Consider the following 19512-nt stretch of genomic DNA (forward strand, 5'->3'; position numbering starts at 1 on the left):
AATAACATGAAAAGTAAGTTATTTACATAAGTTACGATTTAGGAACTGCCTGTATTAGTGTCAATCTTTCGTATAAGATTATATGTCGTCTTACGTTCCACACTAATGGAGGAAACTCGGATTGACAACATGTCGATAGAAACAAATGACATTAAACTATTAAATATGAAATCATAAATCGTAACACGAGTTTCAAAGAATTAATACATTTTCACTACCTAATCAATACAGCCCCACCCTAACACCAGAACCCCTGACCCTGGTGCCATAAAATTCACAATTTTGGAAAAGGCACTCTTGCTCATCATAACAATTTACTTTGTTTGTATTTTTAATACCCAGAAGCAGAGAAGAAGATTTTCAAAGTGTCTCTTCCAAAACTATAATTTTTATGCCCATAAAAATCAAATCACAATTTTGGAAGAGGCGCCGGCAATCTTGCTCATCATAACTATGTACTTATTTAATCTATTTAATACACAGGAACAGTGAAGAAGATTTCAAAGAAATAATGCATTCTCACTAAATAATCTATAGAGCCCCGTCCTAGCACAATAACCCCTGACCCTGGGGCCAAGAATTTTAAAATTTTGGTAGAGGACTCAATGCTCATTACATAAATGCCCACAGTTTGCCTGCTTGATGTCCAGGAGTACAGAAGAAGATTTTTAGAGATTGCATTAATTTTAGTGGTTTTGGCCCCACCCCTCAGGCCCCAGGGGGGCAGGGATCATGAAATTCACAATTTTCGTTCCCCTTTACCCATAGATACCGTATACCAAATTTGATTTGAAATTGGCTTAGTGGTTTCAGAGAAGAAGCTGAAAATGTTCAAATGTTAACACATGACACACGACAACGGACAAAAATAGATAGCAATTGGCCACCTAAGTTACTCAGGTGACCTAAAAAGTCTACATATAATTTAATTTCTTGAAGATCATTCCCAGACTCAACAGTAATACTAATAAAAATTTAGATTGACTTCCAAATTTGAATAGCTATAAGTGGATTTCAAAGATGTTTAGAACAAAATTGATGCACAGGACAACTGATATATAAGGAGAGGACGTTCTAAGTTTTTAAGAACTTGTGTCCAATCCTTTTGTAATAACATAAAAACACTAAAATATGTTTAAACCATATAATCCCTATAAAATGTGCAAAACAACCTCCATTTGGAAAAATGGCAATGTAAAAAGGCAATATAAAACCATGGAATTTGGCAATATTTGTTATGCTTACTCACTTTTTATTTATTAAATTAATGTCCTTGAGCATTCCCCTAATTTTCGACTTTATATTTTAACTCTTATACGTGAATATGTGAGGCTGGTTTAGATGAGATCTTTGAGATTCTCTTAAGATTCATCTACCCTCTGCTAAATCATATTAAATTTTGCTCCAACACTTATTATTTTCCAAAAAAAAGTGTTATTTAAAATAAAAATGCGTATAGTTTTAATAAAGCTTGCAAGGCAAAATTTGACAGATATGATCTTTTTACCTTGTTAGTTTAATAAACATAATAAAGGGATAATTGTTATTAGTCCGAGTTAGAGTTATTTATCCTATCAGCTATCAGAGGGTCCACGAACATTATAATTAAAGTGTCAGCTGTATTTATGCTGTTTTTAATTTTTAAAAACTAATATGATTCATTTAGCTTCTACAATTTGGCAAAAAATCTAGATTTAATAAAAACACAAATACCGGTACATGAAGATTTTATGTTTGAAGAAGTTCAAGAACTATTTTTCCCTGCACAACTTGACTTATAGAAAAAGTTCATTCTTTTTGGTAAAAACTCCCATAATCCATAATCCATAATATCTAAATAGCGTAGATAAAGGACCCACTAAAAAAGATTGAACTAGAAAAAGATGTAATGAGTATGGCACAACTATGCTCTGCAATCTGTCTCAGTGAGCTAAAACAATATGAAAAGTGTACAATTAAAATGCTCCAAACACATTTTAACTATTTAGTATCAGACCATCAAATACTGTAGTCCTCTTTGGCTTTTATTCTATAAATAGAAACTTATATTTTGGTATGGTAATACATCAATGTAAATCAATAGGAAATGGACAGTCTGTAATTTAAAAAAAACCATTTAATTTCCTTTGGTTATGTTATTTAGTGTGTAATCAACTAAACATTATGTGAAGTAGGATCCCCATTTTAACATCCCCCTAAACCCTGGGTGTATAATAAAAAAAATCTGGTCTATAAGCCATAATTTTTACCTGGAATCACACTTCTAATAAATTGTAATACACTTATCACTGTAACCTAATTTTGGGCCAACACACCCTGATAGCTGAATGCACTGATAAGGTTTCATAATTGGGAATTGTTTGTACCTCAGCTTATAAATAATAAAATTTAAAAAAGGTCACTGTGACCTACTTCTGGGTTGGACAATCCAAGTTTGGTGATTTTTTTTAACATTATACATTTATTGACTGAGTTCAAGGGCAACATGCGTTTTGTCGGACCCAAGAACCAAACTGTCTGCCTGAGGCCGTTAGGCCGGAGGCAGACAGTTTGGTTCGAGGGTCCGACAAAACGCATTTTGCCCGAGAACTCTGTCAATAAATGTTTTGTTATACCTTTCATTTTATTTAATTTTTTTTTGAAATACATGTATTTTGTGCTGTATTCCGTGTTGTAACATCAAATCTGTCACTGTTTAACACCAACCAATGAAAATCAGATTAAACTCCGCCCATTCTGTGACGTAAGCGGTCCAACATCTCTCCGAGCGGTCCAACATCTCACTCAGAGGTCCAACATCGATTTTTTATACCCGCTCAGCAAAACATTAAAAATGATGGACTTTTTTTCGTATAGATTTGTATAGGCACTAATTTGTAAAGGTATAACAATTATTATTTTTACACGATGTTTGTATCTTAACCATGTTAACTGTGATGTACAAATTTTCACTTTCAAAACAGATTTTTCAAAACCCATGCCTTGATATACATCATTAAGCAGTGTTTAAAAGATTCACTGATTGCTTATTGTTCTATGACTCATTAAAAGAAATCGCTCATTTAAAGGTGTCACAAGGAGAATGGTTTTAAACTTAAACCTTTACTTGGCACTAAGAACCCCTGAGCAGTGACTGTGGGGGATCTTTATAGTGCCAACCTACTGTTTAATTCAAAAGAATGACAATATTGCAGGGCTTGACTAAATGAGGAAAATTCATGAGTTTTTATTGAGCAAGTGAGCTTCCTTCTTAGCCATTGAACTTGATAAATCATAAGAAAGTCATACGCATCAAATATCAAGAAGCTCTTAATTTAATATAAAGTGGTACATGTAACCCTTGAAGTAAGCAATAATTACCAAAGTATTGGCTTTGTCTCGTTGGTTGATTGTGTTGTTTAACAGGTTTGGACCAATCACCCAAATGGGATATAATAGTCCTTTTTTGGATATAATATCCCAAATGGGCTATAAATTTACAGTGCAAAAATGAAAATATTTATTTTAGCAATAAATATCATAAATCCGCATTAATACACTTGAAAAGGAAGGATATTGAAATAACGAACAGCATCCAATCTCAACGTTCATTTAACAAATACATGTATACAAAATAAGAGCAGAGCAAACACGGACCTCCGAAACATCAGAGGTGGGATCAGGTGCCATGGAGGAGTGAGCATCCCCTGCCGACCAGTCACACCCGCCGTGTGCTTGTTGTCATAATCAGGAAATAACGGAAAAAAATCCGTGGTCAATTCAGTGTATAAATAATGGACTAACAATTAGTATGAAAAACGTCAGTCAGCATTTCATTAAATGATAAATTGTATTTGCTGACAAGGCCATTGTATCGACCATAGAATTTACGAAATGATGACTTTAAACGAGACTGTTGATATTCTTGTTTCATCAACTTGCTTTGTACTGTCTCGTGATTAGCAGACAGTTAGTTAACCATTCACAATAACTGCATCCACACAGAATACTCCAAGTCCATAGATGAATTCTTTATTGACTTAAATATGTAAGATGGCATGTATGTGTGAGTGTGGTAAAGGACTACAAAGAAAAACAAAGGAATAATAAGACAATGTTCACCATATAAAATAATAGTAGTGTACGAATTAACCAAGTTTGATAATGACTGTTATGGCGTTCCGTAGAAAATTCTTTCAAACAGCACTGTATATGCTCCAAAATCTCATATTTTCATAAAATCATATTCTTACAAGTCACTTTAACTCATTCTTATCCAATTTCAAGAAAACAATACAAATATTTAGTAACTTTAAGCAACATATAACAAAATTCTATGTCATAGATAAAGTAATGACAATAATGGCACGTCGTACATTGCGCACATGCGGTTACCAAAAAATCATAAATTTCTACCGTTTAAGCTCAAGACTGCAGTTATGCATTACACATCAAATGAAGTTCATATAGTAGAACAAATTTACAGATGTATTCAATTACTTACACAGTGATTTTCCCTAATCTTCCGAAAAATCAAGACATAAACAACAGATCAGCCGCATGTAGCAATTCTCCCTAAAAAATAAATTGAAGAATTGAAAGATCAAATGTTCATTTTTACTTTCCTTTCTGCATTTAGAAGTAAATATGAAACGAAATTTTATTGGTTGTTTTGTGGAAATTAAAATAACCACATGCACACCCTACCTCGTCAAAAGTAAAATCTGTGACCTACCATTTTCTACGGGAGGTAATCCAATATAAAGTTTAAAAAAAACATTACCATTAGGAAGGATAACTCTATCTATAGTCTGTTTCTTTATTTCCATCAAGTACACTGTATATACTGACTCCTTGAAGGTTGATGTCATAATTCTGTTTCAGAGGTAGTTTGTTTTCCCTGATGAGGAAAACTTGTAGAAGTCATTTTTATAATAATCCAAAAAATAATAATCCAAGATGAAGATGATGTAGACTTGTGAGTCCAAAAATAGTGTCACTGTGTTATACAATAAATATGCAAGTTGAAGGAGTCAGTTGATGATAATGGGAGATATTCCATGTTTTCAATCCAGTAGAAAGTGTAATTCCACATTAATTAATGTTAAAAAAAAAGATATTTTATGTCTATATCCAGTATGAAGTGTATTGTTAATGACTTTAGGTCCATGTTGTTATAATACAGTATGAATTGAAGTGTAGATTCCATATAGCATTTCATGCAGAAATGTGCAAATTTAATTCCTTCAACAGAGAGGTGAATTTCACAATTGCAACATACTAATTATGTACCAGGGATGGGGTCAATTACTTTAAAAAGTAATTAATTAAATTACAATTACTTTGACTTTTTCTTCAATTAAATTACAATTAAATTACAGGCTTTCTAAGACATGTAATTAATTAAATTACAATTACTTTACAAAAGTAATTAATTAAATTACAAATTACATTTTCAATTTTTGGAATTTTTTTTTATAATCAAGTGAATATACAGAACAGAGATCATTCACTTAAAGTCGCAGCCTCTGCACAAACAAAACAAGATATAATACATGTAATATGCAAATAGGCATTGTTTATCTTTGTGGTTTAAATCAAAACTTTTATTTACAAAACAGTAAAGATCTATTCAAGTTCAGTTTGATGAAATTGCCTCCGCACGAAACCAACATGTACACAAATTGCATGGGTTATGATATTTGATTAACAGGGGATTTTTAATAGAGTAAAATAAGTGTCAACTATAACCCTTCAAATTAAATATTTCTTTTAAAGGTAAATATATAGCCTTAACTTCCTAAATTGCTATACTTATGTTGAAAATTTCTATTTCATATTTATATAATACTTGTACCAAACATCAGATACAAAATTCATTTTAAAAATTCTGTTTTGATAGATGTTAAAATAATTATCAAATTGAGAGTTCATTTTCTCAAACTAACAGAGCATTCTTAAAAGAAATAATTATCCCCATGCATTGGCCTTGTCATCTTAATCATTGAATGAATATGTCTTTAGAGGGGTTGATTTGTTTTGATTGCAATTTACAGCTGTGATCTGGAGGGCAATTATCTCTGGTAATACCAACAAGACAGAACTTCATTAATTACACATATTCCTTTTTTTCTTGACACACACATTCTTAATATTCTACGTTGATGAAAAAAAGAGATTGAAATATAAGGAATTATGTGTGTTTCTTAGCTGCATGAAAAGAACAAAATGACAGTGCAAAATTTACATAAACATAAAACAAAAAAAATCAAATTTTATATAATGATTAAAAAGAAACTACATTAAAATTATAAAATAAACTGTTTAAATGAAGGACTGAGGATAAATTTTTCAATAAAATAGAAGACAGTATAATGGGGAGGTCATGTTGACAATGTACATGTATCATGTATGTATATTATATAAAGTAATTGAATGTAATTGAAAAAGTAATTGAAATTACATGGTATTTTTTCAGTGTAATTAATTAAATTACAATTACAAGTAATTGAAAAAATGTTCAATTACAAATTACATCCAATTACTTCCAAAAATGTAATTAATTACAGTCAATTACAATTACTTTTTTCAATTACCCCATCCCTGTTATGTACAGGTAAAAATTATATCACATGGGATTCGGATATTTTGTTTGCCTTAAAGGACTTTTAACACTGTACATATCAATTGAACTAATTTTTTTAAATCAAAGCAACTGTTACAAATATTTAAATCAGTATGCTGCATAAAAGCCAGCACTTACTGATTATAACAAAGGGAGACCTTAAAGAGAGTCTATAATAATAAAAATACTAGTTATTTGAGGTAAATGAAAGCTAGTTTCCCAGCTGTTTAAGAATTTTAAAGATTGTGGAAAAGTTATAATGAAGCTTCTAACATTTGTAAATCCTTTCATTTGAGTTGTGAATATAAAAAAATATATTTTCTTGAATTGCATCAGCTTTTAGGGAGAGCTGCAAACTGTTTATTTATGTTGACCTACTTTTGTAGGATATGGTACAAGAAAAAATGTGAGGTTTATACAAACAATAAGATTTAGTATAGTGCGAAAAAACCCATGCTGACTGATTTTGTTTACAACAATTTACCAACGCAGTCCAAATTAAGCTTTCATCACTTTGTAGGTAAAGTCAATGTGTTGTAAGAAATTAGGCAGATTCTAAGAAATGAAGACAAATGATATAGACTAAAGGTGCATTTAAATGGCTCAAATCAATGTTTTTATCTTTATAAAATGTTTCTCCTCCATCAGTGCTGAATATCAATGAATGATAGCTATATATAAAGTGCAACATCAAATAGGAAAGAGCTAAAATTTATGTTTCTTATGAGCTAAGCTTGTTTGTGTGAAAAAGACTGAGATACATGTAATAATACAAAAGTTGATGCAAACAATTAGTATCAGTATAGTGCGGAAAATCCTGCGCTGTCTGATTCTGCTCACAAAAACTTTTGTATAAAAACATATTGTAATAAATTGTAATTTACAATTTTATTTAAAAAAAATGCAAATCATAAAAGAAGACATTTGATGTTACATCTGGCAAAAGAAAAATCTTTTTATGCCAAAGTTTGAGATTTTAAAATATATAAAAATCCTACTTATTAAAAATTGAAAATTTGTATTTTCCTGTGCAATATTAATATCTTTAAAGTACAGGCAACTGGCTGAATTAAAAAAGTGAATGATACACATTTTGATAACTATATATTTTGGACGATTACAAAAATACAGAAAATATTGTTAAGGTTTTATACCTAAAAATTTGACATAGTTTCAATTGACACAAATTCTCATTTTTATTACTAATTTTTTACCCCCTTGCATTGGAGTTGGAAGGGGTATAGTAAGGCCAAGTGTGTTTGTTGTACTTGTCAATGAATTAATAAATTCTGCAATGGGAGGAAATGAAGAAAGAATTAATGTATGGAAGATAATTAATTGGTTGGTCTAGTCTGAAAACAATCACAAATTATTACATAGAATATGTATTGTAAAAAGTTCCTATATATACTTCATGTGATATAGGCCTAATATTGAAATAAACAATAAACAGCTGATTGGAAAGGGAGGTAATTTTGCAGCACAAAATACCACTTCTATATTTCAAAAAAATCGTTACCCAAGAGCGCTTCATTTATATAACTTGTTATTTTTCATATAACTTTTGTAAACATTTCCCCACTTAAAAATCCATAGGTTGAGATAGGTTAAGTAGAAAAACATATGTAAATAATATTTTCTTGAGCCCAACATGTTAGACGTCTTTAGAAAAAAAATAATTTACATTTAATTTAATGAACTGTACTGTAAAAACATAATAGAGTAGTCACACCATATACCTGAAGAAATTAAATTTTACTTATAAAGACAATGTCACCTACCAGATAATATCCTATCATAGGAAACAAGAACACCGTAGTGGTGTGTGTCTGTAAATGCACGGGTAAACACAGGACCAGCACTTCCGCTGATTTCCAGTTATCGTTCGTTAACTTCCCCTAGCGGACAGCAGAAATGCTACCGCATGGCTTCTAAGACTTATTTGACAGCTCGTACATGAAACAATTCGTACGAATGACGGAACATGCTTGTCAATAATTTACCTCGTTTAAGAAATTGTTCATGCGTAGAGCATGCTCTTGCGTATCGAATCAGCTGAGATATAAATACTCCGTATGCAGGTGATGAAGGTATATTGCTGCATAAGTAAGGGAAGTTGACGATACAAAAGTTAAAGTCATCACGTTTATCATATAGCTTGGTTGTTAGATTACCATTAGTGTCTTTTTCAAGTAAAATATCCAAGTATGAATAATTTTTGGTAAGCAAAGTTTTCTGCAACCCTACAGTTTGGAAGATTTATTCCCGAGGTTATGGAACTTCCGAGGGACCAATCTCCTAAACAATGGGCATACAGGAAAACTTATCAACCAAAGGTTATTCCTTTTAAAGTGTCCTGATGTGGAATTATGATATTTATAGCCAAAATATTTTTTTGCACTGTAAATTCATAGCCCATCTGGGATATAATATTCCAAACGCACTATTATGTCCCATTTGGGCGATTGGTCCCAAACTTTAAAATCCTATCTTAAACAATCCACAATATTTTGTGACGCAGGTAAAAACAAACACCCCATAGAGAAAAAAATATTACAATTTGTGGCAGCGATGGGATCTAAAGAAAGTATTTTATGTGTTACACAGGAAGGAGAAAGCACAGAGTTTGAAAAGGAAATACCCGTTGTACATAAGAGAATTACACTTAGCAAGACAGGACAGTACTTTGACAGTCCAGCTCCTTAGAATGACTCTGGAAAAGGGGTCGATACAGGGCGTAGAACAGGTTTGCAGCCCACAAGTCGAGTAGTGTCAGAAAATCCTAACTTTCAGGAGTTCGGGCAAAGCTCGCAGGCCCGTTCTGTTCAAAACGAGTAAAATCCAAGGCCAAGCTTAAAGAGAATCCTATTTATTTGGGTACTCTTTGCTTTGATAGAATTTTCTCTGAATGATGACCTGAATCTATTTTCCAGAAAACAAGATCGTGCAGAAATCTCAAGTAATTTCTCTAATATCGATAACAGGTATGATATTCCTTGTTACGGTAATCAGAGTATTATGGAAGTATAGATCCAGTCTGGTGAATGCCAGTAAGGAAAGGAAAATTTCTTTGATATCCAATGTTACACCCCATACTAGTGGCAGTGTACCTAACGCCCCTACAGGTACGTGTGAAGAACCTGAAGTTTTTGGGCAATCTGGACGCCCTACTCCTTATTTGGGTAATCAGTCTCCTCAGGGACTTGAGTACAATTTAGAATTTCCTATGGCTGGAGGGACATCTTCAAATAGACCTATGACACTAAATGCTGGTCAACGAACCAACGAATACCCAGTAAGGAGGACCTTCTCAGGGGCCAGTGATGATGTTTGGGACGAGTTTCTACAATATTTCGAAAACATCTCAGAATTAAACTTATGTGGACCCGAGAAATCTAGCAGAGTTCTATTTAGCACCTTGCGAGGACAGGCCGAGAGTTATGCCCATGAATTGCCCCTTACTGTACAGAAATACTATGAGCAACGAAAGAAAGATATATTGCACATGTCAAATTAAGGAAAAGTCGACCTGGTGAGTCCCTGTGAGATTTTGGACAGACCGAGTGCTTGCGGATTGGGGAAATAGAACTGCAAAAGGAGACAAAACCAGGCTATAAGCCTGTGTATGAGATTGAAGATGGGGAATGGAATGATGAAATAGCAGCTGCGGACACTGCGAAACCTCCAAGCGCGGGTGATGGATTCAACAGTATCAATAAAAATATGAGAACCCCAAGTACATGTACCAGTACAGGACCAGGGAGGAGGGGATGCCCTTACACCCATGGAACTAGAGAGAGGGAAGAAGACTTCAACCAAGAGACAGTTCTCGAGAATTATATTAACTAAGATGACTGATGCCGCAGGCCAGGTGAGTAGTATAAGCGGCCTAGATGGCCGGGTCAACTGAGTGCACTTTTTGGGGCTGGGGGGATAGCCGGGTCAACTGAGTGCAGCCCCTGGGGGGATAGCCGGGTCAAGCGAGTGCAGCCCCTGGGGGATAGCCGGGTCAAGCGAGTGCAGCCCCTGTGGGGGATAGGTGGGTCAAGAGAGTACAGCCCCTGTGGGGGATAGCCGGGTCAATTCAGTACATATAGCCCCCTAAATATAGGGGTGTGTTTACACTATGTTTACATGATACACTACGCTGCTACTACGATTCATAACGCTGCTACTACGATTTTGGCAACGATTCAAGTTTGTTTAGGGCCGTGTGCAAAAAAATGTGCTTACCTATGCATTGTGACGTCATCCACTGTATAAATACAGGTTTTCTCCGACTTTCGGCTCATTCTACTGTCAGATCCAGCTCCCTGCCTGGGGGGGTCATGGATTCTACTAGAGAAAAACAGTTACATGCTCAGCGATTATTAGAATGGAAAAAAAGGGAAAGAGAATTAGAACGAATTCTTTATGAGAAAAGAGAGCAAGAGTTAAAGCTCCGGGAAAAAAATGCTAAAATATTACAGAGAAGAGCTCAATTAGAACAACAACGACAACAACAACTACAACGACAACGACAATTACGGGAAAGAGAATTAGATCAAATTCTTGATGAAAATAAAGAGCGAGAATTAAAGCTTCGGAAAAGAACACTGCGTGAAAATTTGGCTTTACAAAACAAGTAAAGATAATGTAAATTTATTATTTACAATGCCTTTAATTGGCTTTTCTGAAAAAAGTCAAAGTTGGAAAAGGTAACCTTTACATTAACTTTACATGCACTTAAATATGATGTAATGTCCCACTTTATCTTGACTTTACAAAAAAGTAAAGTTAATATTTACAACCATTAAACACAGTATTTAGGATATATTAAATCTGATAATTACAGATCTTAAATTTAATTAAATGCCATCTTTAATAACCACAATCTGATATTTACTAACCTTAAATTTAATTAAATACCATCTTTAATAACCACAAAAGTTAATAAGCTCTGTTTTCCATTCCAGTGAATGAAGCCTTATTCAAATTATAAATATAAAGTTTTTTCTTCCAAATTGATAAGTTGCAGAAATGTAAACATCATAATTAATATACAAATTAAATAAAAAAGCTGACTTTAACTTTGTTTATTACAATACAAAACATTTCTTTTTACAAACATAAGATCAAAATCATCAAGATTCTTGGCAGTATATGTTGCCCACATCCTATCCTGCAAATTACATACATATCAAAGACAGAGTACATTTCACGAATATGTTTGTTTTGTATGTGTCACTGACATGTTTAATAATAAAACCAACTGTACATTCTTGAATTAAAGTTGTGAATCAACATAAAACTATGTCCTCTTTCTTGTGGATATTGTTTTTAGTGGAAATCAACAACTGTCAAAATGTTTTTGTCACACCTCCCTTTTCAGAGTCCAAAACTTTTTTCTCCAAGCAGGCATTTTCCTAATGCTTTTCCTAAAAGAAAAAAAAAATCTATAAGTATTTTTTCAGTGCCACACATAAGTATGAATATTATCAAAGGCGTTTGTGTTATCAGAATTCACAATACCGTAACCATGATTTATAAAAATAAAAACAAGAAACAACCTAATTTATAAATAAAAAGTTCTAAAAATGACCTTTAACCTCAAAAAGCAAAAAATGCAAATTTATGAATTTAATGAGTGGAACTCTTGTTATTGACATTTCATATGAAGAATCAATGGTTAGGTCATGTATCCCTTATCACAAAAAGCCTATACATTACAATTTGAGAACTATGTATTTTTTTTTAAGGGTACTATACAAAAACAAAGAATAAATCCCTGAAATATTGGTAAATCATAGGTTTCCTGGCTACTCTGTTGTCAGTTTACAAAGAGAACAATATAGTGCTACATATTTAGTTTAGCTGTACATGTATACAGAATGATACTAAAGCTATGGTTTAGGATATATGTACCTTTTTCTCCAATCGCATGTCTCAGCTCATGAACTTTTTCCTGATATGGAACAGTAAAGGACTTTAGGTGAGAGTCCCTCAAATTGAAGATGACAATCATGCTGAAATAGAATTCATACAGTGATTAACATTTTCTGCATATGGACAAATTAATATAGTCAATATTTTTATAAAAAATTATGAGTCTGAAACAAACCGCTGCACATGGTCACCAAAGAATGAATTGATTTTGAAAATTAATACACAATGCAATCACAAATAATAGCTATGAATTAGCCATTTATAATATGAAAGTTGAGAACCCGCCTCTTCTTCATGACAGATCTTTTAATTTTCTCATGGTAGGCTGAGTAGCTTGAGACTAAACAAAGGAAATTGAACATTTTCTTTTTTACAAATATATGATGATATTGACTCCCGAGCAAGTCAGGCACTAAATAATGTAAACGTTTGTTCAAGTAACAGATTTCATGAAATTTATTATAAAAATGTGCTTGTACCAAAGAACACTGGGATCCTAAATCTGGGTAATCATGTTTTGTCGTCTTCCTCGCCCTGTCTTGATGTTTTCCCTTCAACAATCTGCATACTGAATTCACTATACCTGTGTTTAAAGAAAATGGACACAGTTTAAAATACAAAATTAAACAAACTTATTTGTCAAATTTGGAGTTGAAACTCTCAGCCAACTCTAAGTTTTATGACATTTGAAAGTGTAAATTCTCTGTAATAAGCAAAAATCCGGTTTTAAGTTTCAAATTCCCGGCATGACTTGGTTTTTACTACTCATTTTAGTCCCACTCCAGAATATGTTTTTCTTTGTCTTGTTTAATTCATACACCTTTACAGAATATTAAGTGACGCACATAAACATTTAATCCCAAAATTGTCAAAAATACTTATCTAATATCCTGGCAGTATTAAATAACATAGAAAGCGTCGTTTTGCGTGAATTTGATTAGTTTCATTCATTAACAACATGCACAATGTACTGATCTGAAAGTGAAAGTGAAAACGGCTGGAAATCGTAAACTAGCATTTCTGCTGTCCGCTAGGGGAAGTTAACGAACGATAACTGGAAATCAGCGGAAGTGCTGGTCCTGTGTTTACCCGTGCATTTACAGACACACACCACTACGGTGTTCTTGTTTCCTATGATAGGATATTATCTGGTAAGTGGCATTGTCTTTATAAGTAAAGTTTAATTTCTTCAGGTATATAGTGTGATTACTCTATTATGTTTTTACAGTACAGTTCATTAAATTAAATGTAAATTATTTTTTTCTAAAGACGTCTAACATGTTGGGCTCAAGAAAATATTATTTACATATGTTTCTCTACTTAACCTATCTCAACCTATGGATTATTAAGTGGGGAAATGTTTACAAAAGTTATATGAAAAATCACAAGTTATATAAATGAAGCGCTCTTGGGTAAAGATTTTTTTGAAATATGGAAGTGGTATTTTGTGCTGCAAAATTACCTCCCTTTTCAATCAGCTGTTTATAGTTTATTTCAATATTAGGCCTATATCACATGTAGTATATATAGGAACTTTTTACAATACATATTTTATATAATAATTTGTGATTGTATACAGTGATGTAAATTTTTTTTTTTGTTTAGCCAAGGCATATTGGATCGACATAGTGTGTTTGTGCCATATATGTTGAAAAGGTAATTGCTTAATTAGGGGTTTTATTTATTTAAGGAATGTTTTTAAGTTTTGTGTGAGTTATTGATGTGTGAATCACACAGACTTGTCACGGAGACATATTTCATGAAGCGCGCTAGCGCTTCAGGAAAAATATGCCTACGTGCAAGTCTGTGTGATTCACACACCAATAATTCACACTAAACTGAAAAGCATTCCTTATATTTACATTTTACATGTTGGGAACCAATCAAAAAATCCTTAATATTTTAATTTCTCCCTGCCCTATATCGTTGCATTTTTAATAACGTCGCTGCAGCCTCATTGTGACGTCACGTTAACACACGTTTCTCTGTGTATATTTCTACGTGTGACTATACACGAAAATGGTTTTCAAATCAATCTCACTGTTGGCTTACTAGAAAAACACAGCAAATGTAAATATTAAATTATGTGTTTGCTTTCTGTGCACATGCAATTAGTACATATTATTTCAAAGGACCTTTACCTGTGTATACAATCAAATCTACCTGAAGTTACTCCTCATTATATCAAAGGAACATTACCTGTGTGTACGTTTAAGTCTTCGTGAAGTTACTCCTCATTATATCAAAAGGACATTACTTTGAAGTGCTTTAAATAAACCACATCCTAAATTTTTCAAGAAATAATACAATTATAATGTCTTCTCTAATTGTAATGAAATTTCTTATATTGGTCATCAAAGTCTGGAGCTGTGCCGGCAGGGATTTAAATCCCTGGTACCGCCACGGATGCAGGATTGGTTCATACTAGACCAAAAAATTAATTATCTTCCATACATTCATTCTTTCTTCATTTCCTCCCATTGCAGAATTTATTAAGTACAAACAAACACACTTGGCCTTACTATATCCCTTCCAACTCCAATGCAAGGGGGTAAAAAATTAGTAATAAAAATGAGAATCTGTGTCACTTGAAACTCCCTTACCAAAGTAAAATTGTTGCAGCAATATTGCCGCTATATTGCAGCAACATTGCAGCAACACATTTTTGTCACCAGAAACAAGCTTTTTGGGTTAGTGAAATATCACCGCTAGCGGCAACAACTTCTGGTGACATTCTGGCAATACTGCCAGAAAAAATGAAATATCACCGCTAGCTGCAACAACTTCCGGTGACATTCTGGCAATGCTGCCAGAAAAAAACTTTCTGGCAACATCTAGGATTACCCATGAGCCATTTGTTGAGCATGCTCAGTCATTTACTTCCTCTTTTTAAATAAAGTGGAGGGAATTCAAAGGCAAGCATGTTTTGCTTCATTACTGACTTGTATTAAGTTAATTAGAGTTGTTAATTGTGCACAGTGGGATTAGTGAAGATGAGTAGTAAGACTGCATAGTGTGGAATGACTAGAAAAAAGAATTTAAGCAGAATTATAGGAATGTGTACTCTGTTTCCATATCATCAGACTTGGTGAGTCAAAACCAATATTCTTTTTGAGATGAATGATTCAATGGAGATAAAATTGGAAAAATTATATGTGTTTCAATTAGTGCTTGTGATGCATGCATACTACTCAGACTTGTTTGTCTATATATCCTAGAGTAGCAGGAAAAGATGAATTAAAGCATGTATATTTTTGAAAATTAATGCAGAGTTGCTGGACATTTTCACAGTGGCATATTAATATTGTTTCTATAAACATTTTTTATGTGCCCGTCTTGATAGATCGGGGGTACATATTGTTTTTGTCCTGTCTGTTTGTAAACTTTAACCTTCATCATTACTTTTGAACCAATGAGAGATAAAGATTTCAAATTTGGTATGTCTACTCCACTAATTAAGTTCTTTCAAATGACACCAAGGTCAATGACCTTGGGACCTTGACTGTGACCATATACTTAAAATAGATTTTTTGAAACTTCGACATAACTTTTGAGTCATAAAAGATGGAGAATTCATATTTGGTATACACCCTTCACTAATTAAACTCTTTCAAGTAACACCAAGGTCAATGACAATTTGACCTTTACTGTGACTCATATGCTAAAAATAGCCATTTTGATCCTCTGCCATAAATTTTGAACTATAAGAGATAGAGACTTCATACTTAGTATGCATACTCCACTAATTAAGTTCTTTCAAATGACACCAAGATCAATGACCTTGTGACCTTGACTGTGACTCATATGCTATAAATAGCTTTTTCAAACTTTATAGCTACCAAGTGCATAGTGTTTCACAAACTTATCTTGATTTTCATTCTCAGATGATCAACATTATTTTTTAGCAGAAGTAGCTATTTCTTATTGACCCTGTGGCTCACTATTGTTTGTTATATTCCTCAGCACAGTTTGTTAATTGTTAGATTGATAGATCATATTATTTCTATTAAATACCAATATATATATATCTAACTTACATACAAAAAACAATATTGCCACAATATTGCGGCAATAATGCCGGAAGATGTTGCCAGAAGAAAATATTTTGGTCATGATTTGCAGCAATATTGCCGCAACCCCTTTCTGGCAATATTGCCGCAAAACTAATTTACATACGAAAAACGATATAGCCGCAATATTGCGGCAATGTATTGCCAGAATGTTGCTGCAATATTGCGGCAATAAAGCCAGAAGATGTTGCCAGAAGGTCAATATTTTGGTAAGGGCTGTCAAATTTTTAGGCATAAAACCTTAACAATATTTTCTGTATTTTTGTAATCATCCAAAATAGTTATCAAAATATGTATCATTCACTTTTTTAATTCAGCCAGTTGCCTGTACTTTAAAGATATTTATATATTGCACAGGAAAATACAAATTTTCAATTTTTAATAAGTAGGATTTTTATATATTTTAAAATCTCAAAAATTTGCATAAAAAGAATTTTCTTTTGCCAGATGTAACATCAAATGTCTTCTTTTATGATTTGCATTTTTTTTATTGTAAATTACAATTTATTACAATGTTTTTATACAAAAGTTTTTGTGAGCAGAATCAGTCAGCGCGGGATTTTCCGCACTATACTGAAACTGATTGTTTGTATTAACTTTTGTATTATTACTTGTATCTCGGTCTTCTTCACAAAAACAAGCCTAGCTCCTAAGAAATTAATATAAGTCAGCTCTTTCTTATTTGATGTTGCATATATATAGTTATCATTTATTGATATTCAGCACTGATGAAAGGAAAAATAAATGAGAAATTATTAAGAGTTCAAAATACCATTGGATAAAAACATTGATTTCTGCCATTTAAACTTACTATGATAGTAAGTAATCTCATTTGTCTTAACTATTCTTGGAATCCTAAGAATTTCGTACAATATAATGACCTTACATACTAAACAATGGAATCTTAATTTGGACTGTGTTGGCATATTGTTGTGAACAAAATCAGTCAGCGCGGGTTTTCTGCACTACAGAATCTTATTGTTTGCATAAACCTCACATTTTTTCTTGTACCATATCCTACAAAAGTAGGTCCACATAAATATACAGTTTGTATCTCTCCCTAAAAGCTGATGCAATTCAAGAAAATATATTTTTTTATATTCACAACTCAAATGAAAGGATTTACAAATGTTAGAAGCTTAATTATAACTTTTCCACAATCTTAAAAATTCTTAAACAGCTTGGATACTCTTTCATTTACCTCAAATAACTAGTATTTTTATTATTATAGACTCTCTTTAAGTTCTCCCTTTGTTATAATCAGTAAGTGCTGGCTTTTATGCAGCATACTGATTTAAATATTTGTAACAGTTGCTTTGATTTAAAAAATTTAGTTCAATTGATATGTACAGTGTTAAAAGTTCTTTAAGGCAAACAAAATATCAGAATCCCATGTGATATAATTTTTACCTGTACATAATTACATATGTTGCAATTGTGAAATTTACCTCTCTGTTGAAGGGATTTGCAAATTTATACATGAAATGCTATATGGAATCTACACTTCAATTCATACTTGATTATAACAACATGGACCTAAAGTCATTTACCATACACTTCATTCTGGATATAGACATAAGATATCTGCCAGTTAACATTTATTTCATGATGGATAAAACTGTGGAATTACACTTTCTACTGGATTGAAAACATGGAATATTCCCCCATTATCATCAACTGACTCCTTCAACTTGCATATTTATTGTATAACACAGTGACACTATTTTTGGACTCACAAGTCTACATCATCTTCATCTTGGATTATTATTTTTCGGATTATTATAAAATGACTTCTACAAGTTTTCCTCATCAGGGAATACAAACTACCTCTGAAACAGAATTATGACATCAACCTTCAAGAGTCAATATTTACATTTGCCAATGTCTTTCCTTATATGACAATACTAAAAAAATGAAATTCAATTTTCGATGACATGCAGTCGGTCACATGATCAGACTTTCTTGCGTATGGAAAACAAACTGCACGTGCAATTTGGAAAGTTCCGACTGTGACGTCACATAACGTCATAGCAACGTTACGTTGCATTTCAAAATCTAAGTCTAAATAATGCCTATATTTGTTTGTAAAATGAATGAAAACGTAAAATATAAATATAAGAAATAAAATATCATTTTTTAGAGTTGCATTGGCGTTATAGAATTTGATCACGTGACCGACTTCATGTCATACCCCAATGCAACTCTAAAAATGATATCTTATTTCTTAAGTATATACAGTGTACTTGATGGAAATAAAGAAACAGACTATAGATAGAGTTATCCTTCCTAATGGTTATGTTTTTTTTTAACTTTATATTGGATTACCTCCCGTAGAAAATGGTAGGTCACAGCTTCTACTTTTGACGAGGGAGGGTGTGCATGTGATTATTTTAATTTCTTCAAAACAAGCAATAAAATTTCGTTTCATATTAACTTTTAAATGCAGAAAGGAAAGTAAAAATGAACATTTGATCTTTCAATTCTTCAATTTATTTTTTAGGGAGAATTGCTACGTAAACAAACCTTTAGAGCATGCCAACCCGGGAGTTCGAGCAGTTGTCAAGGCAAGAATCTTCTTAAATCTAGATGAAGTATCAAAATATTACCGCTGATTTCAAACTTCGTCAAAAAAAACGATGCAGACCCGCTCAACTTGATTTGAAATGATTGGCTATTCAACCGAATACACAGTGCCATATTTGGGTTACTGTTCAGAGTAGGTCGTTCGTTTTACATTCGAGAAAATTTACATATTACTTGAATGAAGAGGATAACATAATACTGAGCTGACAACGGTGTGTAAAGTATTTTTTCCAGTGTAGTTTACGATACAGGCTGTAAATGTGCAGGAAATTTTATTGATGTTGAAGCTTGTAAACAAAACCAATAAACGTAGGACTTATTCACGGCAAT

General features: G+C 32.6%; 2 long non-coding RNA genes across 2 annotated transcripts; both read right to left on the reverse strand.

Annotated features, from left to right (window-relative positions):
- Nucleotides 1–11244: 11244 nt before the first annotated feature.
- On the reverse strand, nt 11245–12610 carry LOC134261071 (uncharacterized). The gene is made up of 2 exons (XR_009990718.1): nt 12509–12610; nt 11245–12021 (listed from the first exon to the last, which is right to left on the reverse strand). It is a non-coding gene; the product is annotated as an uncharacterized LOC134261071 (long non-coding RNA).
- Nucleotides 12611–12620: 10 nt separating this feature from the next.
- On the reverse strand, nt 12621–19503 carry LOC134261070 (uncharacterized). Its single transcript, XR_009990717.1, has 3 exons — nt 19123–19503; nt 13009–13112; nt 12621–12869 (listed from the first exon to the last, which is right to left on the reverse strand). It is a non-coding gene; the product is annotated as an uncharacterized LOC134261070 (long non-coding RNA).
- Nucleotides 19504–19512: the final 9 nt, after the last annotated feature.

The sequence above is a fragment of the Saccostrea cucullata genome, unplaced genomic scaffold (assembly GCF_032062105.1).
Source record: "Saccostrea cucullata isolate Sc308-1 unplaced genomic scaffold, CSIRO_AGI_Scuc_v1 ctg12230, whole genome shotgun sequence".
In the NCBI taxonomy this organism is placed as follows: domain Eukaryota; kingdom Metazoa; phylum Mollusca; class Bivalvia; order Ostreida; family Ostreidae; genus Saccostrea; species Saccostrea cuccullata.